The sequence below is a fragment of the Corvus hawaiiensis genome, chromosome 3, assembly GCF_020740725.1.
Source record: "Corvus hawaiiensis isolate bCorHaw1 chromosome 3, bCorHaw1.pri.cur, whole genome shotgun sequence".
Classification (NCBI taxonomy): Eukaryota; Metazoa; Chordata; class Aves; order Passeriformes; family Corvidae; genus Corvus; species Corvus hawaiiensis.
In genome coordinates, this window is record NC_063215.1 from 109018719 (window position 1) to 109029748 (window position 11030).

An 11030-nucleotide genomic window follows, 5' to 3' on the forward strand; every position below is an offset into this window, starting at 1 on the left:
TTGACCCCGGGGATGCAGCTGCAGCAAGTAAGTGGTTGCTACACCTGTGGTCCTTTCTGATCACTTGCTTGCCCTCTGCACAGTGTTGCCCTCAGACTGGGGGGCTGTTACATTTGCATCTGAGTGGGAGTTTGCATAGGATGTATTTCCGGTCCCCAAAGAAAAATGGAGAGGCATGAAGTGTCTTGCCCATGGCCTCACTGAGTCCGTAACAGAATTATCAGCTTCCCACCTTCCCCTCTGAAGTCTTTCAGAGTGTAAAATTCTGTCTTGCAAAGTACACTGGGGCTTCAGACTCTCTCCTGGATAGCAGTCTCCAGGAAAAGCGGGTCCAAAAGAATGCTTTTCAACCAAGGTGCAACCTGGAAGAAACAAAATTCAACTCCTTCTAATGAAAACCCCAGAGACCCTTCTCCCACCACTCCCTGCTGAGGAGCTGGTGCTGTAGAGCTGTGCTGAAGCCCCGAGCCAGTGCTTCTGCTGTAGCCCCAGGGGCAAGCAGCGTTGCCGACTGAATCCCGGCTGAGGGGCTCTGACTGCAGTGCTGTGTGCGCTGCCCCAGGGCAGCAGCAGGGACCTCAGGAGGCAGCACTCAGCCCGAGGGCATCACGCAAGGTTATCTGCGCTTTCTTTTGGTAACTTCCCCAGCCAGCCTCTGAAACAGGAAAACAAAAGCAAAGCAATACTGGGGTTTCCTTGTTTCTTCGGGGAAGCATCACTGCAGTTTGGTTTTAAACCAGAAGAGGGTAGATTTCAATTAGATATTAGGAAGATTTATTTTATAATGAAAGGGATGAAACACTGGAAGAGTTTGCCCCGAGAAGCTGTTGTTGATCGATCCTTGAAGGTGTTCAAGGCCATGTTAGATGGGGCCCTGAGGAAGCTGCTCGTGCTGAAGATGTCCCTGCTCATGGGGGCTGGACTAGATGGTGGTTAAAGGTGCCTTCCCACATAAACTCTTCTAGGAGTCTGTGATCACTTTCCCATGGTACTGTGCCACTGTTACACTTGAAGTTCTTTGGGATAACAAAGAGATGTTACCCAGCTCCAGCAAGTTTTCTGGGCCTTTCCATTGTCACCCTCCACTTCCAAGCTCCTCTTTGGTCCCTGCAGGCTTTAGCCTACCTCCTGTCAATGGCACAGCTTCCAGTGTGCCGAGGAAACACCCTGGTAGTGCCTTGAAGAAGAAGGTCTTGAGGAAGCAGGACAACGTGCCCTTACTGCCCAAGAAGCCCATCATCCATGGAGACGGCAGCTTCCCACACAACTCCTCAGGTAAGCCTGCTCCACAGCAGCTTTTTCCTGCACCGGTTTTCCTTGCACAAGGAGCACAAACCACCTCCTGCCTCAGCCACCACAGCTGGGATCTTGGGTTCATAGCCTGTGCTGAGAATGAACAGCAAATCTACTCTTGAGTTACTCCAGCTCGGCAGAACTGGAGCAGTTGGTTCTTATTGATCCATTGGAAAGCTGAGCTGCATAAAGTAGTGGTAAAGACCTAAGCTCTGGCTTTTGCCCATCCTGATAGAGCAAACTACAGCACTGGTGCCAGGAGGCAGCTGTAACTGCAGGGATGAGCTCGGGGCAGTCTGGCAGGGTGTGCTCACTGTGCACCTACGAGTACCACCACGATCAATTGTCCACTCTCCATCTTGGCCCGCTGCCTGTGCTGCTGTCCGCCTCTGCAGCCAGCTTTCCTGCTCTCCCAGCAAGGGTTGTCTCTGCATGGCAGTCAGCCACTTGGTGCAGCCGTGCTGCTGCTCCCAGAAGCGCCCAATGGCTTCTCGCCGCTGCCATCCCACGGCCTGCAATGCCAAGAGGGAACAAGCAGCACCTCCTGTGTCACCCCACCCAAATACAGCGGCCTGTGTAGCAGGTGACAGCCAGGAGGGGCTGCCTGGTGCTCCCAGGCTGTTTGCTGCCTGCAGTGAATACACAGCACATAGTCCCTAGTGGCTCTTGCCTCTCATGTGAGGGCAGCCTGCCTGTGCTATGATCCTGAGTAGGGTGAGAGAAGAAGAAGGGAGCTAGGAATGATACTTTGAGTGCTCTTTTCTAGTCATGCTACTTCCATGCTCACAATTGACCAGAACTAGCCTGACGTGGCTCCCCATTCCTACTGAATATAGATGTGTACATCCACATCCTTCTGCAGTGACACCACTGATGGCAGTGACAGGAGTACATCAGTGACAGCCAGATTAGCTCCCATCTGAATATTTTTGATGTTACGCTTCCTCCATACTGTGTGAGAACATGCAGGGTAGCACAAAACTTCTACAGAGTCTAGAGCAGTTCATCTAGATTCTGTGCAATGTTTAAACTCCATCATTTGAGACAGCTCAGATGTTTCCTTGTACACATTAGAAAACGACCTGTTGAGTGCATGACATGAAATTGATGATCAACAGTCCTTTGGATGACAAGTGGGTTTCTTAAGAAATGCATTTATCATCTGAATTTTCTCATACCTTGTAAACTGACTATCAAGAGATTGTGTCTGCCAACAATTTGCATCTGTATTTACGTATTCTTATCATCAATTTGCATTTGGAAGGCTTTTTTATCAACCATCTGGGCTAGAGATTCCATTTTTCCACAAGAGAAAGCTTAGGCTTGCACAGTGTGCACACAAGTCCATTTGATGACAAACACATTTCACCTCAGCATCTTTGAAATACAGCCAGTGTGTACTTTACTGAAATAGTAAAGATTCATGATGCTTAGAAAGAACAAAATCCATGAACTACTCCCTTCCCAAGAGCAGGCTGAAATGTAAGTGCACTCAGCTGCCCTCTGTCTAGAATATTTGAAGCCAATGGGAACAGAGGCGCTGTGAGGTGTGAAGGGTCAGGTATTGCTGTTCCCTGGTAGCTGCTCTGAGGGGATTCAGCCGGGCCCAGCAGGACTCGCTTGTTCAGGCTCGGCTTGGTGCTGTCACGAGGCAGCTGCAGGTCTTTCCTCAGGGAGTTGCAGAGTGCCTCTGTCCTCAGGGCTCGGGGAAATCAGGGTGCTGAGACAGGAGAGGCAGCTGAGGGGTCCCTCGTGGGGAGCAAGTCCTGCTGGTGGGCACTGTCTCACAGGGAGTGGGAGCTCTGCGGCCTCAGGAACGTGCCGCTGGCTGTGGTACCTGTGGCACTTGGGAGCTGGCGCTGTGTGGGCAATTGTCAGGTTGAGCCAAGGAGCTGTGCCCAGCTGGGGGGGCTGGGAGAAAGCAAGGAGCCAGAGAGCAGGGAATTCTCTGAGCCAGTGCCAGTTTGTACCTCATGGAAGCCTGGCTGGGAGATGGGGCTGCAGGCCGCTCCATGGCGGGGTGCCTTGCCCGGGGCTGCAGCGCTCATGGCTGACCCTCTCCTTACAGTGACCCCGCAGACGGCCACTGGTGCCGAGCGCCGAGAGGAGCCGCTCCGTGGGAAGGGGCAGAAGGACGGAGCCTCTTTGGAGCCACAGCAGTCCTTGCTCGAGGCACTCTCCTTGCTCAGCAGCGATGACTGGTAAGAAAGGCCCCGTTCACTCTGTCTCCCTCTTAGCGTTAAGGTAGGTTAGGAGAGCATCTTGCTAGTGCCTCTGAGCCCCAGCAGCCCAGAGAGCCGAGGGGCACCAGTGAAACCACTCCAGAGCAGAGAGAGGATAAAGATTTGAGAGCAGCCTTTTCTTGGCCTTGGTCTGCAGCAGTGCTCCAGCTGCAGCAGGTCCGTGCTGTTTCCTTGCTTTGCCTGCTGCTCTGTGGAGCTGCAAAGGAAATCTTGAGGGAAGAGAGAAAGCTGTGGGACAAGATGATTTGCTGGCTGAAGCCAGAAGCAGGATGGCAGCAGTTTGGAGTGTAGAGATTTGGGTGCCTCGGGGCCCAGTGGGACTGAGTAAGATTTGTCTCCGGCCCCACTGCTGGCAGCAGATGCAGGAGTCAGGGTCTGCCTGTGACCTTCCGCATGTGAGTCCCAGGAGCAGCTACAGGGAGTTCTTCTTTCTGAGAAATGCACTGAGTTGTGCTATAGAGTCACTCAGCCTGTCATTAGTCCTGAGGGGCTCATGGCAGAAGAGAAGGAAAAAGAAATAAAATCCTCTAGGAATCTTGCACTTTTGCAATTCAACTGTTTCCTTCTCACTGCTTCATATGGGCCTGAGATGTTTTGTCAATACTCACAATGTGTCCCAAACTTAGACACAGACAGAAGGAGGCCTGTAGAGGCCCAGAGGTGATAACCCCACAAATATTAGGTGATACTGGTTGTCTTTTTGATGTCTGGGTTATCATCTACTCACTGCTGGATGCTTCATTCACACTGGGATAAGGACTCCATTCACCCTGGGATAAGCATGAAAAATCTGCAGCGATGCATCTCCTTGTGCAGTCGCCTTTGCTCTGCCCTTTCTCTTCGGCTTTCTCTTCCCCATTTCTGTTTGGTGCCCTGTGAGGTGCAGAGAGCTTCTGCAGCTGTGGGGGGGTCCGGGTGACACTCAGGGATGCCCGTGGCATCAGCCGCCAGCCCTGCGCTGCAGCCCCGATGCATCACGCGCCTTCCTGTAGCTCAGGTCCTGCACAAAGCAAGTGCTGAGAGAGGGAGTTGTTTGCACCTTGTAAATAACATGTTGCTGTTGTTTTAGGTAGGGGCTTTTGGGAAAAGCCAGACTTTCAGCTGTTCTTGCCCTGGTGTGGAATCTTCTGGGGCATCCTGCTGCTTTCCTGGGGAATGTGTGAGGTGGAGTGGAGTGGGTGACAGACAGGCCTAGATTGCAGAGTGGAAACTCAGCTACAGAGTGCCAGTGCAGACTCTCACTGCTGAACTGCCTGCTGGGGCTGGCAAAGAAGGAAAATGCCCCAGACACAGCCCAATGGGACTGTGTCTCAGGGACAGGTACAGGGAGGTGACAAGAAACAGCAGCATGGCACGGTCTCACAGCCTCCAGGAAGCACTGACATAGGGACTTCATGTGCCAGAGACTTCGGAAAGGCTGTCTTGTTAAACAGCCACAAATGAAGAAGACTCTGAAAGCCCTCTATTTGCCTCTTGGATTTGTGTATGCTTTGGACAGCCACAGCAACCTGTGGCAGCGAGTTCCACGATCTCATCAAGTACTGCTTGAAAAGCACCTCCCTTTGTTTGACTGAGCCGCCAGCCTGGTAAATTCAGAGGGTGCTGCCTAGTTCTTGGGTGGAGAGAAAGTCACTCTTTTTGGTACTTGCCTTTCAGGGAGCTGAAGGAGAAGGGACTCTTCAGCATCAAACACCTGGCTGAGTCCCACTCAGAAGTCCTTCTTTGTAGACTTCGTGAGGTTTGCTTGGCACTTACCAACGAGGTAAGAACATTGTTCTGAATCGTCCTCTGTGCTTCATACACGGTGTGTAGAGTAGATATGTGCTTGTTCATCTCCCTGTGTGCTCAGGGACTGCCTTCATTTCTGTTTCTAGACCCTATCTTTCTCATGTCTGTCAGCTCTCTATAGGATCTGTGAGCACATGTAGCTCTATTTACTGGTAGGTCGGGCATCTGACACGCTCCTCTTGGAGCGAGCTGCCATTACAATGCAACGTGCAAATGCAGAAGCGGAGACACTAATTATGTTATTTGCTGCAGTCCAAATCTCTGCCCAAGCTGTAATTCAACACTGCCAATTAGTCTGTAGACTTGAGCCTGTGTTTTCTGTTTCCTGGCTGAGGGCTTCAACTGCTGCTGTTGCTTTTTCAAACAGGAGCAAATGACTCTTTTGTCTTTATGACTTGTGCCTTTATGGCTTGAGAGCAGCCCTTGCTTTAATTTGTTTCTTTGTTTTTTGAATAAAAGGGCCTAAAACCAAAGCAGTGGACATTCCAGAAGAGTTAAGTAGAACACTTTAAGTTAAAGAATATGTTTTAGGCCTGCAGGAAGCAGGCCTGAGGCCTAGCACAAGTAGGTGCCAGAGTTAAGTGCCTTTCTGTGCTTGTGCTCTTCTGCTCTGCCTGTGCTTTTGTGTTCCCCTGGACACAGCGGGAAGTGTTGTCATTTCCTGGGACTTTTGTCTAAGGCAACTGGTTTTCTTTTCAAGGTGATTCTTATGTTTCCCCTCATGACTTCCCCAGGTGACCAACCTTCGCTCAAAGGTGTCTTACTCTGCAATCGTCACTCTTGGAGAGCTCTTTGTGACCTTGCAGAAGGACATGGACTCGGAGGTGGATGAGGTTGCTCGGGTCCTTCTCCAGATGGTGTGGAACTCCCCAGAGTTTGTCCAGAAAGCAGCCAGTCACACCCTGGGAGTCATGGTGGAGCATGTGACTCCTGCACGAGCAATGACTGCTCTCATGGACAGTGGAGTCCAGTAGGTTCTTCTTCTCTTAGTGATATTCTTCACCTTCTATTGTGTGGGGGGGAGAAGGGCTGAGAGAGAGAATGGGAATGGTGGGAGGGAAGGGTCCTGTATCCTGCATCTTCTGTGATCTCAGTGACTTGATTCTCCAATCAACCTCACTTCTTTCCTCTTGTCACCTATTTCTGCCCTCATGCAGCCTTTTAGTTGACAGAATCACAGAGCTGTAGAATATGCTGAGTTGGAAGGGGCCCATCAGGATCATTGAGTCCAGCTCCTGGCCTTGCACAGAACAAACACGCCAAGGGTCACACCATGTGCCTGAGAGCGTTGTCCAAAGGCTTCCTGAACTCTCTCAGGCTTGGTGCTGTGACCAGTGCCCTGGGGAGCCTGTTCCAGTGCCCAGCCACCCTCTGGGTGAAAAACGTTTTCCTGATATCCAACCTCAACCTCCCCTGACTCAGCTTGCTGCTGCTTCCTGGAGTTCTCCCAGTCTGTCCGAGTTGCCTAGATGTGGTGAATGGTGGGCAAGTGAAAGTGCCTGCAAAGGCTAAGGATAGAGCCCTGTGGTTTTGTGGGAAGAGGGACAATTGCAACTGCAGCTGTGAGCGCTCTTGGATATTTCACAGCCCTAACCACAGAGGCCTTGGGAAAAACCATGCATCCTCATTATGCCATTCACTTGAGAAGTAAGGAGGGTTCTTGCTGGGGCATGGAGCACATGGGGGAGAACGCGCTGGGTGTGGCACAGCCTGCACAGCAGGTGCAGCTCCTGCCAAGAGGCGTCTTGTAGGACTGTCCTGGCCTTAGAGCCCCACTTGCTATTCAAACTGATGTCTCATGTTAGCCTTGAGATGATGAATCACTGTACAGGCACCTTCACAGGCCGACTGCCATGGGACAGCTGAAGCAGGTGCTGCCTTAAGTGTTGGTGCTGGGCCTGATAGTCCCCAAGAGACACTGTCTAGAACAGGACAAGCTGGCTAAACTGACTGCCACCCTTTCCTCAGCTTTGGAAAAGGGGGAAACGTTCAGATGTATCTCTTGCCAAGCCTCACAGAAGAAACTGGCTGCATTGCTGGATATTCTTCGACTTCATGTCCCACAGCATGTTTTCCCTGCATTTGTTTCTTTCCCAAGGTCTGCAGATTTGGGGGTAAATGGGTGGAAATATCCTCAATCCTGCTGCGGCTCTCTGTGTAGTGGCTGGCCCCTGATGGGTCAGCCTGGGTTGTCTTTAATTTCCCCCTTTCTCAGAGTGAATTTGGGGAAAGACATTGAGTATCAGATAGTGCAGGGAGACTGAATTCCTCGCTCTTGCTTGCAGGCAGTCCTTCTGTACAGTGCTAACTTTGTGTTTCTCTGCGGACAGAACCTTCTACAGGTGTCCCAAGTGTCAGGGAGAACCCAGGCCTCCTTGCCCCAGCAATGACAGGGAGCATGCTCTGGCCAAGGCCTGCGCTGTGTCCCCCTGCTCCCTGTGCCCCAGTGTCCGCTCTCTTCTTCCCAGGAGCCGCCACGTCCAGGTGCGGAAGTGCGCGGCCCAACTCCTCCTGTCCTTGATGGAGAAAACTGGAGTCACGAAGCTCGCAGGAACGCCCAGGGCTGAGAGGCTGGCGCACGCGGCAGGGACGCTTGCTCAGGACTGTCACGAGGACACAAGGTAATGATCTTCATTTCACCTCCTAAAACAGGAAAACTTTTGGGTGTCTGGCTGTAAAGGGCAAAACCACAAAAGAGTGGAAGCTAAAGGAAATATCAAGTTCCCTCACTGTGTGGATGAGGTTCACAGAGTCACGGAATACGCTGAGTTGGAAGGGACCCATCAGGGTCATCGAGTCCAGCTCCTGCCCGTGTGCAGGGCCCCCCAAGAGTCACTCCATGTGCCCGAGAGCATTGTCCAAAGGCTTCTTGAGCTCTGTCAGGCTTGGTGCTGTGACCACTGCCCTGGCTTGTCTGGGGAAATGACTGTGCTGGGGAACGTGAGGTTGTCCCGCAAGAGGGAGCATTGCCAACTTCCTGGGACTTGAATGATTCCTTCCTGAGATCAAAAGAGCCATCAGATGAGCCAGTCAAACAGTTTTGCTTGGCCTTTAGGTGCACAAGACAAAGCCAAAATGTTGGCTAATGTTCATCACTGAAGGATCGCATACATCTATTTCTCATTAACTTAAGACTTTCCTAGAAATATTCCAGGGGTCTTTAGCCAATGTATTCAGTCTTTCTAAACCTCTTCTGCAGATTTCTATAATGCTCTTATCTGTGGCTGAATGACCTCCAAATTGCTTCTTGAAGAAAACTGTGGTTTCCTAGTGGCAAAATCAACCCAGACCACCCAAACCCCCTTACTTTGAGGATTCAATTCCCATTAATAGCTGCCAAGAACGCATGAGCAACTAGCTGTCCCTGTGCATACATATGGTATAGAATAATCAAAAGCAAGCATGAGGCATTTGGTCCTGGCTTCCCTGCCAGTTAAAGAAAGGCAAATTACTGTGCAATGGCAGCAAGACACTGCTAATAAGCTCTGACTCAAAGCAGAGGTGTTTTGCTTGTTCCCTGGGATCCTTCGATGCCACAGAAGCGCACCCACAGTTTCAGAGTGAGATTGTATTTTTCTGTTGCCCCACGTTCTCCTCTTGCCTCTTGTGTTCAGCTGACAGCACTGTGCAGTGCCAAGTGGAGGTAAATCTCTCTCTTTGCTGAGTAGGTAATGCCTTCTCATGCAGGTATGGCAGCTGCTGAGGTTAAGGTATCAGCTTATTCTGTTAACGCTCCTCCTTTGTTTGTTCACCTTCTATTCTTTCTTTCTTTCTTTCTTTCTTTCTTTCTTTCTTTCTTTCTTTCTTTCTTTCTTTCTTTCTTTCTTTCTTGTTTTAGGCATTATGGACAGGAGATGGTGAAAATGATGCTGAATCACCAAAAATTTAAAAGGCTTTTGGAACAATCTCTTTCCACCCGTGACCTGGAAGATATTCTGACAAGAATGAAGAAGAAAGTAAGTGCTTGGTAGGAGAAATGTCTCCTTTGTGCAAGTATTGCCACTGCTGATATGACATCAAACATACCTAATCTTATCTCATTCCTTTTCTGCCAAATCAATTTGCTCCTGGGAATGAACTGTTGATCCGTAGCCTGTTCATCTGCAGAGCACAAAGGAACTGATAATATTAGGGGAAAAGTGGGGTATTGGATATTTTGAATATTGGCCACAAACAGGGAAGGGAAAGAGGAGAAAATGGGTTTACATTTAAGCATAACCCCCCACCCCACTATCCCTACTCTGCCCCCAGTGACGCAATTAAGTGAGAACAGTGCCTCTGGATATAACAGAGTCTTTGCAAAAGACACAGGAAGCAGTAGTGCCAAGAAAATTTCCAAATATACAAAAGATGTCCCAGTCAATCCCAATTCCTACAATTACTGTCTGTCTTCTGGGAATACTGCCCTGCTGTCATGCCCTGTGGAGCTGGAAGAAGCTTGGTGAATTCAGCAGCATCCAGTGGAAAATCATTTGTTTGCCTGGGGTATTTTTGTTCTTTTTACTTACGTTATAGAAGGGAGTGTGCCTTTGTGCAGCAACAGGGAGAGTGAGTGTGGAACCAAATCAACTTCCAACACAATGGGCCAACCTCCAAAGAGTCCAAATTTTTCTGCAGCTTCCTTTAAGAGCATTAGTTCCCTACCAGTTTGCATTATTCCCATTTATGCTCAAGAGGAATGAATTGGGGATTTTAGACTGCTGCTCAGTATGGTAGCAGCCATAACCTGCCTTGGGCTATTGAAAACAAAGAGTTGGCATCACTGAACCTCTGGCCTGTTTCCTTCTGTAAGTTCGGAAAGGTTTGCCCAAGCCTTGGTAGCAGTGATCCTGGTTATAAGTTGTGTTTTAAACAGGTAATTTCCTATTTTACATTCTAAAGATCCATGGGGTTTCTTTATGCCTTTGTAGGGGATGGAAACGCAGAAGGGTGAACAGCCATCTGTCGAGAAGCCTGTGAAGAAGAGGAGCGATGGCTCGAAGAAGCCCCAGGCCACATTGCCTTCTAGTAAACGGTACTGAGCACTTTAGTTAGATGTGACAAAGCACGTGGCAAGCTTTACATGTCTCTTCCTCAGGAAAATCTTTCTGGTGGAGATGACCTGTGCCAGAGATTGTTTCCTTTCCCTACAAATGCTCTATCATAAAAAATGTCTCCTTCTGCATTACGCTGAACACAACTTCTCTGGAAGGGTTTCCGCAAAAAATGGGCGACAAAAAGACACCCATTGGTTGCAGCTCAGAAGATCCAGTGCAGTGGCAAGGACAGTGCTGTGGAGGCTGTGAGAGGGCCATGTCTCCGCTGCCTCACTTGGGACAAGTAAATTCAAGCAGGGTTTTTTTCCTCTGAGAGCAGTCTTTTTCAGATGGGTGTTTTGATGAGAAGTCCCAGTCTAGAAGCAAGATGCCGTTCCCCAAAATAGCACTTCCCATGCACGTGGTTTGGCCTTCCTGAGTCATGGTTTTCTTACCCTCAGACAGTACCAAGATGAGTAGTAAGTAGCAAGCCAGTTCCTGAGCAACTTTGGTCAACAGGTGTCTCAATGTGGACATTTTGTCTTGACATTCCTGTCCTTCATACTGTTTGCTTGATGGACAGCATGTTTGGTTTATTTCCCCCTGTGCTGCAATCAGCATTTGAGACAGGAATTTGGTCCTTGCTGTCTCTTCTTACCAGTGGGAGAGCTACTTGTACCTGTTGTCCTCT

General features: G+C 49.8%; 2 long non-coding RNA genes across 2 annotated transcripts; both read left to right on the forward strand.

Moving 5' to 3' along the window:
- Nucleotides 1-1189: 1189 nt before the first annotated feature.
- LOC125323287 lies at nucleotides 1190-6099 on the forward strand. The gene is made up of 4 exons (XR_007202455.1): nucleotides 1190-1275; nucleotides 3362-3494; nucleotides 5193-5298; nucleotides 6059-6099. It is a non-coding gene; the product is annotated as an uncharacterized LOC125323287 (long non-coding RNA).
- A 153-nt stretch (nucleotides 6100-6252) lies between these two features.
- LOC125323299 lies at nucleotides 6253-9203 on the forward strand. The gene is made up of 3 exons (XR_007202467.1): nucleotides 6253-6294; nucleotides 7793-7945; nucleotides 9163-9203. It is a non-coding gene; the product is annotated as an uncharacterized LOC125323299 (long non-coding RNA).
- Nucleotides 9204-11030: the final 1827 nt, after the last annotated feature.